The sequence below is a fragment of the Vicugna pacos genome, chromosome 14 (genome assembly GCF_048564905.1).
Source record: "Vicugna pacos chromosome 14, VicPac4, whole genome shotgun sequence".
Lineage (NCBI taxonomy): Eukaryota > Metazoa > Chordata > Mammalia > Artiodactyla > Camelidae > Vicugna > Vicugna pacos.
In genome coordinates this window covers 59,717,078-59,732,686 of record NC_133000.1, presented here as the reverse complement: position 1 = coordinate 59,732,686, position 15,609 = coordinate 59,717,078, and the positions used below count along the sequence as shown (strand labels likewise).

Below are 15,609 nucleotides of genomic sequence, written 5' to 3'. Positions count from 1 at the left end.
TTTCTTAATATAGTCTACTGAACATAGCCATGACCATCACTGTTTCCCCAATCAGCACACTTAACACTCAGATCTTGGTTTCTAATTAAGATTTCCTACTAAAAGAAATGCAGGCTTTTTGTAAACCTGTAACTGCTCTAGAAAAAATAAAGTCTATTAAAATAAAAGAAAAAAAAAAGAAACTCAGACTTTTTGGATAAATGATTGATTTCTTGTGTGTGGCAAGAAATTATATATCGAGCCTGGAACAGCTTGTGTCAGAAAGTAAGGAAAGGCTTGTAAACTAACGAGGACATATCAAAAAGACATTAGAGTCAAACTGAAGGACTTTCCAACTGGCCAAATTCGGGACAATTGGACATCAAAAAATGATAGTCATGAATATAATGCATTGAATTAAAAAAATTCATGAATCCATAGTCATGGTAAAAAAAAAAAAGGAAGGAGGAGATGGAAGGCTCTCTTTACTGATGTATTCTAGAAACTGTATGTGATGAGAATCATTGAATTGGGAAAATAAGCAGCATTTTGCAGCCACAAATGTAGTAAGTGATTCAAAAAAGGATCGTCAATGGGTGCTGAAATTTTGGGGTGAGAAATCATTGAGAAACAGGAAATGGAAACAGTTTCAAAGTATCAAAATGTCAGATACTTAACTACAAAGGCACAAAAGTACCTTTATAATGACAAACTGGAACATCCCAACTTAGTGACTCAACCTAATACCACCAGTAATGAGAGAAACAAACAATACTTGCCGCCTGATGTTATGGACTGAGAGGAACCAATATTCCCTGTATAATGTTCTTGCCAAACATGTTTAATCTGCATCTAATCATGAGGAAGCCATCAGGCAAATTCAATTGAGAATCATTCTACAAAACAACTGGCTTCAGCTTTATAGACTCTTAAAATATGTCAATCAAGATGAAAAACTGCGCTAAAGGAGACCAAAGCGAAATGATGGCCAAATGCAGTAAGTGGTCCTTGCCTGGATCTTCAATGAGGGCAAAACATAAAGGACATTGTAGGAATTTTGAATGTGTAATCCATATTAGATGATATTATGCCACTGCTAACTTTCCTGAGCACGTCAATGGCACTGTGGCTGTGTAGGAAAATGGCCATGTTTTTGGAGATTCATGCTGAAACAGTGAAGCATGAGGTGAGACAACGTCTAGATCTGCAGGTCCAGTTAGTTTTCCTAGACTTCAGGTTATCTCAGCAGAGGGACCAGATGTGTGGGGTAAGTGAGCCTTTAGCTGATTCCAGTCCTCAGTCAACAGGTAAGCCCCAGCCTTCCAGTCTTTCCTGCTGAGTTTCCAGATATCACAGAGCAGAGATAAACCATCCCCCCACTCCTTTTCTGAATCTCTGTTCTTCAGAATCCGTGACTATAATGAAATGGTTATTTCAAACTTCTATCTTTAGGGATAATCTGTTACGCAGCAATTGTAACTGGAACAGAGAGATAAGGGGTGGGTTCTGCTGATGGATTAGGTTGGAATTTAACATTAGTGCTTCCTTTATATGATAGATCCCAAATGCTGATTTTTCTTTTTTTTGACTGAAGTGGAGTTGATTTACATTATTGTGTTTAGCTTCAGGTGTACAGCAAAGTGATTCAGTTATACATACATACATATATTCATACATATATTCTTTTTCAGATTGTTTTCCGTTATAGGTTATTACAAGATATAGTATATATAGTTCCCTGTACTATACAGTAGGTCATTTGTTTACCTGTTTTATATATAGTAGTGTGTATATGTTAATCCCAAACTCCTAATTTATCCCTCCCCATCACCCTTTTCCCCTCTGGTAACCATAGTTTGTTTTCTCTGCCTGTGAGTCTATTTCTGGTTTATAAATAAGTTCACTTGTATAACTTTTTTTAAGATTCTACATATAACTGGTATCATGTGATATTTGTCTTTTTCTGTCTGACTTACTTCTCTTTGTATGATAATCTCTAGTTCCATCCATGTTGCTGCAAATGGCATTATTTCATTCTTTTTTATGGCTGAGTATTTTTCCATTGTATAAATACACTACAGTTTCTTTATCCATTCATCTGTCAATGGACATTTAGGTTGCTTCCATGTCTTGGCTGTTGTAAATTGTGCTGCTATGAACATTGGGGTATGTATATTAATTTTTTTTTAAGTTGACTCTTCTGTGACTAGTTTAAAAATAGCTCCATCCACAAGCTCTATTGTTCTGTTGACAACAGGGATTCTCTGTTTGATCAGAAGACCAGAATAGCGCCTTCCTAATTATCTCTTCTAAATTCTCCTTGATTACTGGCCTTTTCAATCTCTGTAACTAATTCCCTGTATTCCTTTAGTCTGGAGATGGGTGATGGACTTATGTTAGCAAAACTATTTTTTTTTCAACTCTTTGACAATCCCAGATAGATGATCTTGCCCCTCACTTTTAGAATATGGGGATTTTATCACCTGAATGGAGTCTCAGCTTTAGCTTTGGCTCTCTGGACCACAGGAGATACAACACTACAGGAGTATTTAGGTGTACCTCCCTCAGGATACAACTGAAAATCCGTAATTGCTTTTCTCTTTTATTTTGACCAAAACCTTTGAATCAAAAACTCTGTATAGATAAAATCCTAACACATTATGATTTTGAGATATGATCATTCTGGTGCTTAATAAGTATTCTTAATAGTTCGTAAGCCAAATTTCAAATGTTCTTGTCATTATGGATATTCTTATTGTGTATACAGGTACATGGCCAAGTCCCCAATGTATTTTCTTTCAGTATTTAAATAAGCTTTTAATCCTAGAGTAGTTTTAGATTGACAGAAAAGTTGCAGATAGCACAGAGAGTTCTCTCTGCCCTTTAGAAGCCATTGTTGACATCTTACATTATGGTGGCATATTTGTCACAAATGACAAACCAACCTTGGTGTATTTTCATTATCTAAACTCCAGGCTTTAAAAAAATTATTATTAATGTCTCCCGAATGCCCTTTCTCTGCTCCATGTTCTCATGTAAAACAGCACCTTACATTTAGTCATCATGTTTCCTTAAGCTCCTCTGGGTTGTAACAGCTTTTCAGACTTTCATTGGTATTTATGCCCTTTACAGTTTCGAGCAGTACTGATCAGGTCGTTTGTAGGATGATCCTTGATTTGGGTTTGTCTGATACTGTTTTCCTGGTGAGACTGGAGTTGTGACTTTAGCGGAAGACACATCGTATCAAAGGTAGATGAGGTCAGCATAACTTTCACTGCTGATGTTAACCTTGATCACTTGAATAAGGTAGAGTTGGTCAGGATTCTCCACTGTATCATTACCCGCCGCCCCCTTTCCACACTGTTTTCCTTGAGGGCAGGTTACTAAGGGGAGCCCACAGCTCAAAAGCAGGGAGCCACATCCCCACCCCTTTTAGGGAGGAGTTTTGAATGCTTCTGCATGTGAGATTTGTCTAGCCTTCCCATCTTTGTATTTAATCATTTATTCATATGCATATGGGCTCAAAGGTATTTACTTCATACTTTGGGTTCTAGTCCAATGCTGTGTTCTTTGTCCTGTTGCTCATAATGTTCCAACATTGGCGGAAGGGAGATCTTTCCGTTGGCCCCTGTGTTCTTTCAACACCCTCCCATCACTCTGTTTTGGAGTATTGCCTTTCTGGAGCAACAAAATGCTCTAATCTCAGTTTGCGTATTCCCTGCCCTAACCCCTAAAATCAACAACTTCTCCAAGGAGCCCGAGTTTTCTTTAATTGACCCCAATGTATTTTTATGTTTGATGTACAAGTGATGTATGTAACACACACTATATCTATTTTTTAGCCATTTTTCTTATTCTCAGTGCACATAATAAATAATCAGCTGTGACATTCTTGTTATCAGTGAAACTTCTAGCAGAAAAAAGCACAGTTAAGAGCCCCGCCCCATTCTAATCTCTGCTTGTCAACCATGGGTACACATTACAATTCCTGAAGAGGTTTTAAAATATTAAGATTTCCAGGCTTCTCCTGAAGCCAATTAAATCAGAATATCTGGATGCGGATCACTATTCATGAGGATTCTTTTTTAACATCTCTGAGTAATTCTATTTTTTAATTACGCTGGGAATCACTGCATTAAGTCTTGATTTAATCAAATTCCTATTGGCTACTTTCAACTCTTAATGTTGTTTTGTTAAAAAATAGCCTATGTAGCTAATGTTATTATTTGGAAATTCTCCCAAAAACACACAAAAATTGAACATTCATATTCATCTATAAAGCATTCTGTTCCTCTGACAAACCCGAGTCACATGGGCTGTGAAATATAGATATTTTAATGTACCAAACAGCGAAACTTTGAACAATTACAATCTAAAATCTATAAACTGTTTTTAGAGAAAGAATATTCACATGACTTGAAAAGTATAAATCTTATACATTAATATATAATAATTGATTAATCATAATATCTATTAATTGACAGTAACATTTATAATTGATGGTTTTATAGGTAAAGAGAGAAGATATTAATTTGATCCATTAATCCAGTGTTAAATAACCCAATAGTTGGAAGATTAAACAACCATTTTTGAGTACTATGCAAGATATTGGGGTGACAGGCAATGAAAATTTCCCTTCCCTGTTAAAACTTAGTAAATAATGAATTCTAATGAGAATTTTTCATGCTTTAGGTAAACCAAGTTCTTCTCACTGTCTGTGGTTGAAGCAGCTGGGTTTCATGGGGCCTGGAGTTGCACAATTTGAGGAGTACTTGTCAAATAAAACAATCCAGCTAAAGGTACCAGGAAGGAGCCTGTGCAGGTGAGAGATCCTGCAGGCACCCTGGCTCCATCCAGAAAGGAAGGACAAGGGAATGGGAGCGAGGAGGCAAGTTCCATCTGAAGACCCAGGTCAGGTTGATGAAGGCAGCTTTTTCAGTCCCATTCCAGTAGCGAGCCCCACCTCCCTACAAGGAAGGCTGGGAATTGTAGTCTCCTGCCCGGTGGGCCCAGGCCCTGCAGAAAGGGCTTTAGATTGAGACACCACTGGCAACCTTGCTCTCAGAAGGAAAGGCTGAGAACTTAGGATTCCAGACTTTATAGAGGTTCTCAGTGGAAGGAGCTACTTCAAAGAGGCCAGCTGTTCACAAGATCAAAGGTGAAAGTCCCAGGAGTGAGATTGCAAATGAGCTGAGCAGAGGTCATATGAAAGGAAACATGCTTGCTGTGCTGGGAGGCAAAACAAAACATGTGGGCAAAGGAGCCTCCAGGAGACTTTGGGTAGCAGAGTGTGAGAACCAGAGCTGCTGAACTTACCATCCCACCGTGACTGACACCTATGGGGGAAAGAGAATTCCCCAGAAGGAGACGGGGATGTTGTTAGGAAAAGAGAATGCATTTTCCGTGTCCAAACCGGCACATGTGTCCAACACTGTCCTTTAAAGGAGACAGAGAATAAACAGGAAAACACATAATTGTGGAATGTGATAAATTCTTTAGTAGAAGAAACAGAAAATGAAATTTGCAATCATTTCTGGGATGCCTGACGGTAAGGAAACAGAGGTGTGTTTTAAGCTGAATCTTAAAAGGTTCAGGATTTTTCTAATTAGACAAGAGGGGACACTCAGGCAAAAGGATCATGGACAAAGATAAAGAGTTTTGAACAGAGTGGCTCCAGGGCCTTGTCTCTCTAGGAAAAACAACACACATTTATGGATCCAAAATTAACATATGGAAGTGAATACGTTTTTACAAGGAGAAAACATATCACAACAAATGACCAGAGTTTTGGAGATTTTAAGTCCCTTTCTTCTGAGATCCTTTTAAGTCATTTAACAGAAGTGCTTCCAGAAAATATTTCCTGATTGTAACTTGACTTTTTGTCCCTTCCTGGAACGTTCTAACACAGCCTCCTGCAGCATGCACGGGGAAAGACAGGTTTCACTGACTTCAGGGGAAATAGGCCTTGGGTTGTGAAGTGGTGTCCTGGGTTTCAGGAACTCCAAATGGCTTGACTTCGCTTGAACCAGGCTCTTGTGGATTACAGCTGGAGCTGAGGTCAGACAGGTAGGCAAATGTCGATGATGAAGGATTTTATATGCCCTCCTGCAGAGCTCTGTCTTGAAGGAGACGGAGGCTTTGAAGGATTTCATTTGAGAAAGTTACAGGATTAAATTTACATTTAAAAAAGATGCCCCTGGAATATTTAGGGCCTAGGTAGAAATCCAGAGAAGTGACTTTAGTAAGTGCTCATGGGAACCCTCTTAAACCAGCCTGAAAATAAACAGGATTCCTGAATCTTGAGAGCAGAAGGAATGGATTAAAGAAATAGTCACCAAGTACAATTGACAAGAACCTAGATTGAAAAAGGCAAGTAGGCAATAACCGACTGAATAAAGAAAAATGGATGTCACTTGAGGACTGGAGGTCATTAATATTTATCTTGTGCTTGTATTTATTTAAGTGAAAAGGCAGGACAAATATGACAGTAAGGTAAGAAAGGTAGGTGAGCATAGTTATAAACGGCTGGATTGTAATCATTCTAGCAGGAAGAAAGCATCCACCTAATTAGATAATGTGTTCTTCAATATCAAGAAAATTATTTAAAAAAACAGGGAGTGAAAGATACTATATAAATATAATTATTATTCAATTTGATACATAGTATAATATCTGTGTTGTATCTTAACATGCATGACAGCTTAGCTAGGGAAAATACAAATTGGTCTTAGCAATTAACCTTATCCACATGTAAATGAGATTAATTAGTAGTTTTTCCTTTCTAATCTTTTGGGGAAAGCAGATAATTGTAATTATACTGTTTATGCAAACTGTATCCAAATATGCAAAAGGACACAATAGTTGGCAAATTAAAGTTCAAATAAGAAAATTATTCTAAAATTTACCTTTAGAATACTTGGAAAGCCAGTGAGAACATGTAAATGGCATATTATAAACAAATGTGAACATTTCCCCAAGGGAAGTAGCTTTTTATTTGCCTTTACGAAAAGCTATTGCTCCCCATTGGGTCATTCAGTGAAGGCTAACATGGGTTTGTAATTTTTCTTTTACCTCTAATGAAGTTAAGTTTGACATCATTTCAAAGTAAAAAGTTTTTAAAAAGTAATATATTTTCTTCACAGGAGTAGATTTTGACTGAAAGGCAGGACAAGTTTGATCCCCACTTTCTGGAGAAGAAAGTAGAAACAAATTTGATATTGTTACAAAACTAAAATAAGAATATTGGTGTTCCGATTGCTGGTTCATTATTCATTCCGACACATTCGTGACCTACAGAAGAGGGGGAAATATTTCTCCCTTGTCAGGGTCTTAAGTTTCTATGCTGACTTTCTCTTACTGTTCATCACCCCCCCCCAATCTCCTTTTATTGTGAAAGAAATGAACTGCATACTTCATTTGCAGAAAAAAAAGAGAATAGTTCTTTTTGTCATTTTCACAGATGATCAGAAGAAACCTTCTGCTCAGACTTTGAGTGAAATGATTAAGATATGCATTTATTGCTTTTTCTAGGGAACAAACTTTTATTTGATATTTACTATGTGATAAGGAAGGTCTAACACAGACACTAGGAAAAGGGCTAGTATGATGTAGTCCTGCTCAGGGAGAAGGCGTGGAGACAAAGAATGTACATGCTGTACAAAATTCCCTAACAGAGGTTCGTACAGCAGAGGCGGAACAACTAACTTTTGGGAAAGAACTGCAAAGAATATTTGACGGAAGAAAAATGTAGCAGGGGGCATACCAGGTACATAGGAGAACACGTACAAGCCTGGGTAGACACGTGATGTGTCTATGGATAGGATTTTGTGTGGGGCAAAGACTGATGATAAGGTCAAGGTCGGTTGGATTCACCAAGTCCTGTTGACAAAGGGTTTTTCAGACCATCTCCCTCTGCCTCCATAATAGTTTAAGTCATGATCATGTTTTCTCAGACTTGTGTAGCAACACATGTCCACCCACCAATCCTTCCTCAAAGTAATCTTTCCATAAAATCCTGTGTTTTGTTATGTCATTTTCCTGTTTTAAACTCTTTAATTTCTTACTGTCCTTAGGAGAAAAATCAAAATCTTCAAGATGACTGACATGATCCTCCACGACCCTACTTGGCCACCCCTTCCACACCGTGTACTCTTGCTCTCTCTGTGTCATCTCACCTCTCTTGGGGCTCCTACTTCTAACATAAGTTAGTCAGTGGATAGTTGGAGTGAAGGTTGCCTTGAGAGACTCATCTTACTTAGCAACTTATTCGTTTATTTGCAAAGGATACGATTTTCAAAATGGCCCCAAGGTGAGACGTGGAATTGAGATCCTTCTAGGGACTAAATCACTGTCACAGTCCTTTCTGATTTGGGAATAACCTTAGATACCAAGGTTTGGTGTCTTTGGCCTGCTTGCCACAGGCCTCCTCTGGATGCTGGAGTTATGATAAAAACCCATTCTATTCCTGAAAAGAGACAGTGACAAATATCTATAATCTGAGAATCCTGAACCCGTGCATTTAATTACTAGTGTTTTAGGAACTGTCCTGTAGAAAATATCTTATGTAACCCCTTGTTTCGAAAGTTAGTCCCTCCATGCATGAAATTTGACTTTCCAGAGAGAAAAAGCATAATTCTATCAGTCAGGGTTAAATTGGAGAAGCAGAATCCAGTATGTGTGCATATATGTATGTGTATCTCTCTATGTAGGTTCATATATGTTTTTCTATGTATCTATGTATCTATCTATCATCTACATATATACTTATGTGTAAGTTTCTGTAAGTGGTGGGAATCTGACCTTTGGGTTCATATGGTTTCCTAGGTGGAGTTAGAATTTCTATGGTGAAGACTTGGGAGTTTCCTGTGGTTGACTCTGAGTTTTGGGGGTAATGAGGACAGTGTGGAACATCTCTGTAAGCTATCAAGTGCAGTAATGTTAGACATTTGGGGAGGACCAGGGCTTGTTAAGAGTTGGTGTAGCAAAAAGAGCCATGCTAGTGGTCAATGTGATGGTTATCTATTATTATGGACTTTGTGTAGCATAAGAATCAATGAAAATGGTTATCAACGATCATGGGTATCATCTAAACATTCAGGATTATCATTTGATAAAGTGGGAAGGGATTTTAGATGACCTACCTGCAGATGTGTGGCTAGTAAGAAGCACATTTTATTTGATTTGGCATGTTAGAGAAGTGTGCCTCTGGCACAAGTATTTTGAATCTCTACTCCCAAATTACAAGAAAACCAAGAATCCTTGTCCAGCACATATTTGCATGGGCTGCCACACCGATGATAACCTTGTTGGAAAATTGGTATGCAGAGATAAGGGTAGCATCGCAAACATTTCTGCTTATTTGAAGGCTATCAGATGACTGCAATACATTTGAATTCGAAGGGATTCTACAAAATGCTTGAAACCCCCAGTGCAGAAGTGGAGTCTTTGGCAGAAGTTTCAGGGTTGAGAAGAGGTTCAATACAGCCTTATTTGCTGAAGTGCTAAATTTCTTTGGAATACCAATGATGATACTGAGACCAGCAGGATATTAAAGATGATTTTAAAGGCCCCTAAGAGTCAACAAATTTCCAAAACTACTGGCCTTCTTCCTGAACAGAGAGCAGCTCACAGTGTCTGGGAATGGAAAAGAACCGGACATGAGAAAACCTCTATTTCTATGAGCCTAGCCAAGGCAACTGAGCAAGATTGAAGTGCTGGGCCAGGTGGCACGGAGTGTGCAAGGCTACACTTCCTGTAAAGGAAAAGATAGAGGACCAGAAACTGTGCTGGGATGGAGGAATTTGATCTTTGACTACAATATTTTTTTTTTATAGGCTGGTGCTTCAATGTCAAGTCTTAGGAGCTGAGAAATGGTAAGGGTTGTTGGACTCTTACAGGCTCCAGCTGTGGGGCCGTTTCTCTACTCGGAGGGGATGAAGTTTTGCTGACAGAGGCGTTGCAATGCAGCAGAACTGGTCTTCAAATGTTGTTTCTGGGCACTAATCTCCATGGTTTCATGTCACAGCAAAAGGGCCCTGAGTTTTCACTCTATGTCTTAGGACAAGATTTTTGACATGGCATTTAATATTTTAGAGGGATATCCTATCAGAATCAACCAGTACACCCATGGCTCTAGCGCTCTTTATCCTCTTTACATTTGTGCCAGGAGCTATCTGTTCCCCCAGATTGGTACCCAACCCTAGCGGTCCACAGACAATAACACAAGGGGATGTTCCACTACCGAAAACCACGGGCTGCGCCACCTTGGGGTGTCTGGGGGCGTTTTACTCCTTCTTGGACTGATGACCAGATCCAAATTCTGCACATTTCTCTCTGACTTTATTGCCTAGAACCCACTCCCTAGTACCAATTTCTACTTAATATTCTTTGGATGAAAGCACTGAAAGTGATTTTAAGCCTCTCATAAAAATGATTGGCTGGTACCTGACAAAACTGAACAGAAGCTGAACCACCAGTTTTCAGAATATACAGAACCATCGCAGTTCTGGGGAGCTCAGCAGAACTTAAAACCTTTCCTCTTCCTGGTACCTGCTGTCAGATGCCATCAGATGCTACACGAAAAATAAGGTTCCAGGTGGAAGGAACCTGATTAGCCTAACTTGGGTCATCCTGTCTACCTATAAGTCATGATGGCTGGGTTTAGGATCAGAATGGGAGAGGGAGGTAGGAGTATTGGGCTGAAAGTAAGTCCTTTTAGCTACTTTAAGCTATTGTGCCTCCCTGCATCTCTGAAGCTGATTCTAGGGATCCACTATGGACATGCACTTAAATCAGCAATGAAATATTGTTGAGCCATAACATCTTATGGGCCATATTCCTTAATAATTGGAGTACACATATGTATGAATGAGTGGGACCATGTGTATCATCCATTATGGAAAAAAATGATTGTTATCAAGCCCATATGTCAATACAAAATACATGATTTTGACCTCATCCTGGATTATGATGATGGTGATAATAGCGATTCCAGTAATGGTAACGGTTTGAGTAATTTCTAATTGTGTGGTGTCTTGCAAGTTACTGAGATCTTTCCATCTTTCTACTTTTCTGAGATAGTTTCTTCCTCTGTAAAGCAGAGATAACTATTGTATATATCAGAATAATGCTTGTAAATTCTGTTTCTGAGACGTGCCCAATGATTGGTGGCTGTCATTCCTGTAGACTAAGAACCAACCCCGTTTATTCTGACTTCTTGGATTTATGTATCTCTCAACATGTATTTTTTTCAAACACTGTATTTTGACCTGGCCACTATATTTCTGACCCCAGCATATCAAAATTGCCTGTCTTCAATATTATTTCCCATAGGAAGATTTATTTTTCAAGTGATATTAGAGAAGGTATATCATTATTTATGCATATTTTGAATGACTCTTGGACAATTACCAAACATACATTTAAAGTGGAAGCATTTTCAAAATTATATTTCTATACTATACTGTATAAACTGTATAATGTGCATTAAGTAAAGATGATAGAAGTATGTGTCACTGAAGACATTATTATGGCATGATTTTATATTGCTTTATCTATAAAGAGCCTGGATTCTCAATCTATTTGCCCTAAGGCATGCATATAATAGTCATATTATATGTTTATACATTTGTTTAGTCTTATTGTCTCTGTAGTATTTCTAAGTTAACTGTTAGCATGCAGGCTAATTTTTTAAAATTATAAGCCCCTAGAAGTCAAGGATGTCTTGCTAATTTCATGTATACTACCCTAGTTGAAACTCATTGTCTTGGTTAGCTGGTGCTGTATAACAAATCACCTCAGAACTTAGTGGCTGTATGAGTTTGCTAGGGCTGCTATAACAAAATACTGCAGACTGAGTGACTCAAACAACAGAAATTAATTTTCTTGCAGTTTGGAAGATAGCTGTCCAATTTAAACATGTTGCAATTGTATTTGTCAACCAAACCTCATTAAAGCAAAAAAAAAAATTTAAAAAGAAGAGATGTGTAGTGTGAAAAAGTGTAAACAATCTGTACATGCACACTGCATTGAATAAGAATGGATTTGACTTAAAATTCAAACTACATTAATCAAAGTGTATTAATCTATCAGGTCTGTATTACACACCAATCTGCCCCTATGCTAGGGATCTATCACACATCAGCCAAAAGTACAGATGAAAATGCATGCCTTAGTATTGCTCTGTTCATTTACGGTGAGACAAAGAGTGAAGCTTAAATTTGAGCTAAGTGAGGATACTCAACTCTAATATGGTACAATTCTCTTCTATTTTGAAAATGTAATAGTATATTAATTTCCTTATTCTTAAATCCCAAAGATTTGTTTACTCTGTGCTTTGTAGGCTTGATCTCCATATTGAACCTATACACATTTTCTGATCATATTTTTATTATTCTAAAGAGCATAAATTAAATTCTGCCAAAATATTTCTACTGTTTAGATGCTGGAAATGTAATTTGCTTGGGGAGCTTGAATTTCCTGGGTAATTTCTACAACTGTAAAATTCACTTGACTCTTCAGGAAATACATAGAAAGCTCTCACCATCACTGAGAAGACACTCTACACAGAAGACCAAAACTGACGCTCACGTCTATTTGTGGGTTAGGATGCTAAACTTATTATTCCAATTCATTTTTGGCTTTAGTGTTTTCTTAGCTTTAGTAACAGAATATTTATCAGTCACGTTATTGGAGTTTTCTTTTTCTCCTACAACTTAGGAAAATATTTTTCATATATTTCTTCTTTGAAAACTGAAACTAATTTCGGTGGTTCTGGAGCAAATGTTTTGTGGATGAGTAACATCACATTATTTCAAGAATGTACCTTTAACCTTGAATTTTTACTGTCATGTTGACAGTAGAATATTTATTTTTCTTATGGAACTTTGCACATGTTATTAGGTTTTACACTGTTTCCATCTCCCTCTCTGTCCTTGCAAGTATTATGGTGTCAAATAGCTGCTTTATTAACTTTTACATTATAGATCTGAGAATCAAAACTTTCTAATAATACATATTGTCATTGGCATGTGATGTTTTGGGTTTTTCTGTTAGGGGTTAGAAATTCAGTTTCTTTTCCTCTGGAATGGAAGGATTATAGGCAGTGTTACATATTTTGAAAATTATCTTTTTATCCCAAGAAAATGAAATCCTGAACTTGGCTTAAAGTGTTGTAAACATTACTTCTGCATACATTACAGTACCTTTGATAGTCCATTTACATATTATTAACTCTCAGATAGGATTTCTTTGGATGTGATGATTCCCATTACACTAGAATTTCACATTAGTGAAGAGTCAGGGAACACCATGTCCTTGGTATTTCTTTCAAAGCACAGTGGCCCTTCTTAGGAAAGTGGCTGTGGAACATGGGTAGGAGAGTTGGATGGATTGCAGGGATGGGAAAAAGACAAGAGACTTTAAGCAATACAGACTATAAAGGTGTCTCATTTTTTAAAAATTTGAATGCTGATTTTCCTACAATTTCGCCGAGTCTGCACTTCTCCAGTATGTTGTGTTCTACCCTTTCCGAGTTTGATTGACTGAAAATAGTTTCTTTAATATGTGTGCCTGCAGTTTAGAGCAGTAATTTTTTTCCCCTCGTTTTACTATGACGTGCTTATCAGATTGCCTTTGAAATCTCTTATGATTTTTCAAACTTTGAAGAATAGGAGATGCCTATGTTATCTATAGCTCACCTTTTTTCTTGCCAGTTGGGAAACAGCTTTTTCCTATCCACATGGATTCAAAAAAGTTGCCACGTTGGTACATAGCCCAGAGGGAAGAGTGGCTCTGGAATTAAAAGATGTTGGTCCAGTGTGACTACTCTTTTGAACAGAGAAAATATACAGTGTGGAGGTGTTCTCTCGTGGCTGTTTTCCATCATGAACTTTGGGAAGCAGAGCCCACCAGTAGGGACTGTTGCCGGGGAGGCTGATGGGGCACAAGCTCGAAGTGTGGCAGACCAGAGGGAAGATGCAGGGCTTTGAGCCAAGGTTCAGTTGGTTCTGAGTCCCAGCTGCATCTTCGTTTTCATGAGCTCATTACTGCCCTCTTGGTAAAGTCCATATTTTGTCTAAGCTAGTTGCCTCTGAATTTCTGCCATTTTATAGATGTCCAACCCAAAGCATGCCATTTTTCTCTTTGCTTTGGTAGACAAACCTCCAGTTATCTATTTTTACTATGCAGTTAGAGTACTTTGTAGTATCACCCATAATGGTATGTTGTTTATTATCTTTTAAATGCAGTTTCTGAAGTGCATTTAATACAGTTCCTAAGGTAAAGAGAATATTACTTTTTACAGAGGTTTATATATGTGTGTGTATATATATATATAATGACTTTAAAATTCATGATTATTTGGCTAATTCCATGTGACCACATTCACCCATTCTATCAAGTACCTCTTTTGGCATTGAGGATAAATTAGGAAACAGCAGAGGGAACGGGAACAAGACATTACAGTATGAAAAATCCAGTTTAGAACCAGCAGGATAAGATTATTTCGATAGTGAAAGCCTGGGGTCATCTATGCCGAACAAAGATAAGAAAAGAATGCGGAAGTGCTTACTCTTTAAGACTTTAAACTTATTTTTCAATCCCATTGAGATGATACTGCTTTATAAGAACTATGATTAATGTATGGAATTCTTTTGGGATTTAGTCAAACTTATTTCACATATTTGAACCAATCTTTATCTGTTCTTATGAGAATTGTTCTTTCTCAACTGTCCCCATATTTCTTTTTTAAAAAAAATATTTTAAATCTGGGGGGGAAGAGGTAGGTAACTAGATTATGTATGTATGTATTTTTTTAATGGAGGTACTGGGGATTGAACCCAGGACCTCGTGCATGCCAGGCACGTACGCTACCACTGAGCTATAATCCCCCCACCCCATTTCTTTATGTATTGGGGAACCACGAAGTTGTGTGGTTCTTGTTTTGTTGACATTCTGAAGTTACTGATAACATAAGGATGAGTAACTGGGGCACTTACCTAGATGATGCACCAGACACTGTTTCCCAAAATGATGGGCTGTGTGCAGTTTCCTGTTCTCAGTCTAATTACGGTAGAGATCTTATAATGAGCTCGATTGCAGCAGGAATTTAGCAAATTCTTCCAGTTCCCTTGAGAGGCCTCTGACAAAGCGGTAGTAATACAGCAATTGACTCATTTTCCACTGGTGATGTGTCATACAAGCTGATGTGCAGTTGGCAACAATCAGGCAGGTCTGAATCATGATTTTCATCCTGTTTTTTTGTTTTGTTTTTGTTTTTTAAAGATGATGTGTTTCCTTTGCAACCTCCTCACTCCCTTCCTTTAGATCTTTCTAGTAAATGACAACATGATGTGGAGAAAAGATCCTTTGATGGGCATCAGACAACCTGTGTTCAAGCCCTGGCTGTGTCCTTCTAACTGCTTGACTTTGGAGTGGCCACTCAGCCTATTTCCTCATCTATACATTAAAGATAAAAATACCCATGTCAGAGTTGTTGTAAGAGTTAAGTGAGACGTAGCTGGTATGAAATGCCCCATGACAACAGGATATGATTTCTGACAATACTTGTATTTTCCCCCAAAATAATAATAAATAAAGCTACTTGTGGTTATGAGCATGGAATCCAGGCAA

At 37.9% G+C, this 15,609-nt stretch overlaps 1 protein-coding gene across 1 annotated transcript in view; it reads right to left on the bottom strand.

The window, feature by feature from the left end:
* GPC6 (glypican 6) overlaps positions 1 to 15,138 on the bottom strand; it is a 1,040,045-nt gene extending 1,024,907 nt beyond the window's left edge. The window contains exon 1 of the mRNA XM_072976448.1: positions 14,976 to 15,138. The gene's annotated coding sequence lies outside the window, so the exon portion shown is untranslated. The remainder of the gene's footprint in view (positions 1 to 14,975) is intronic.
* Positions 15,139 to 15,609: the final 471 nt, after the last annotated feature.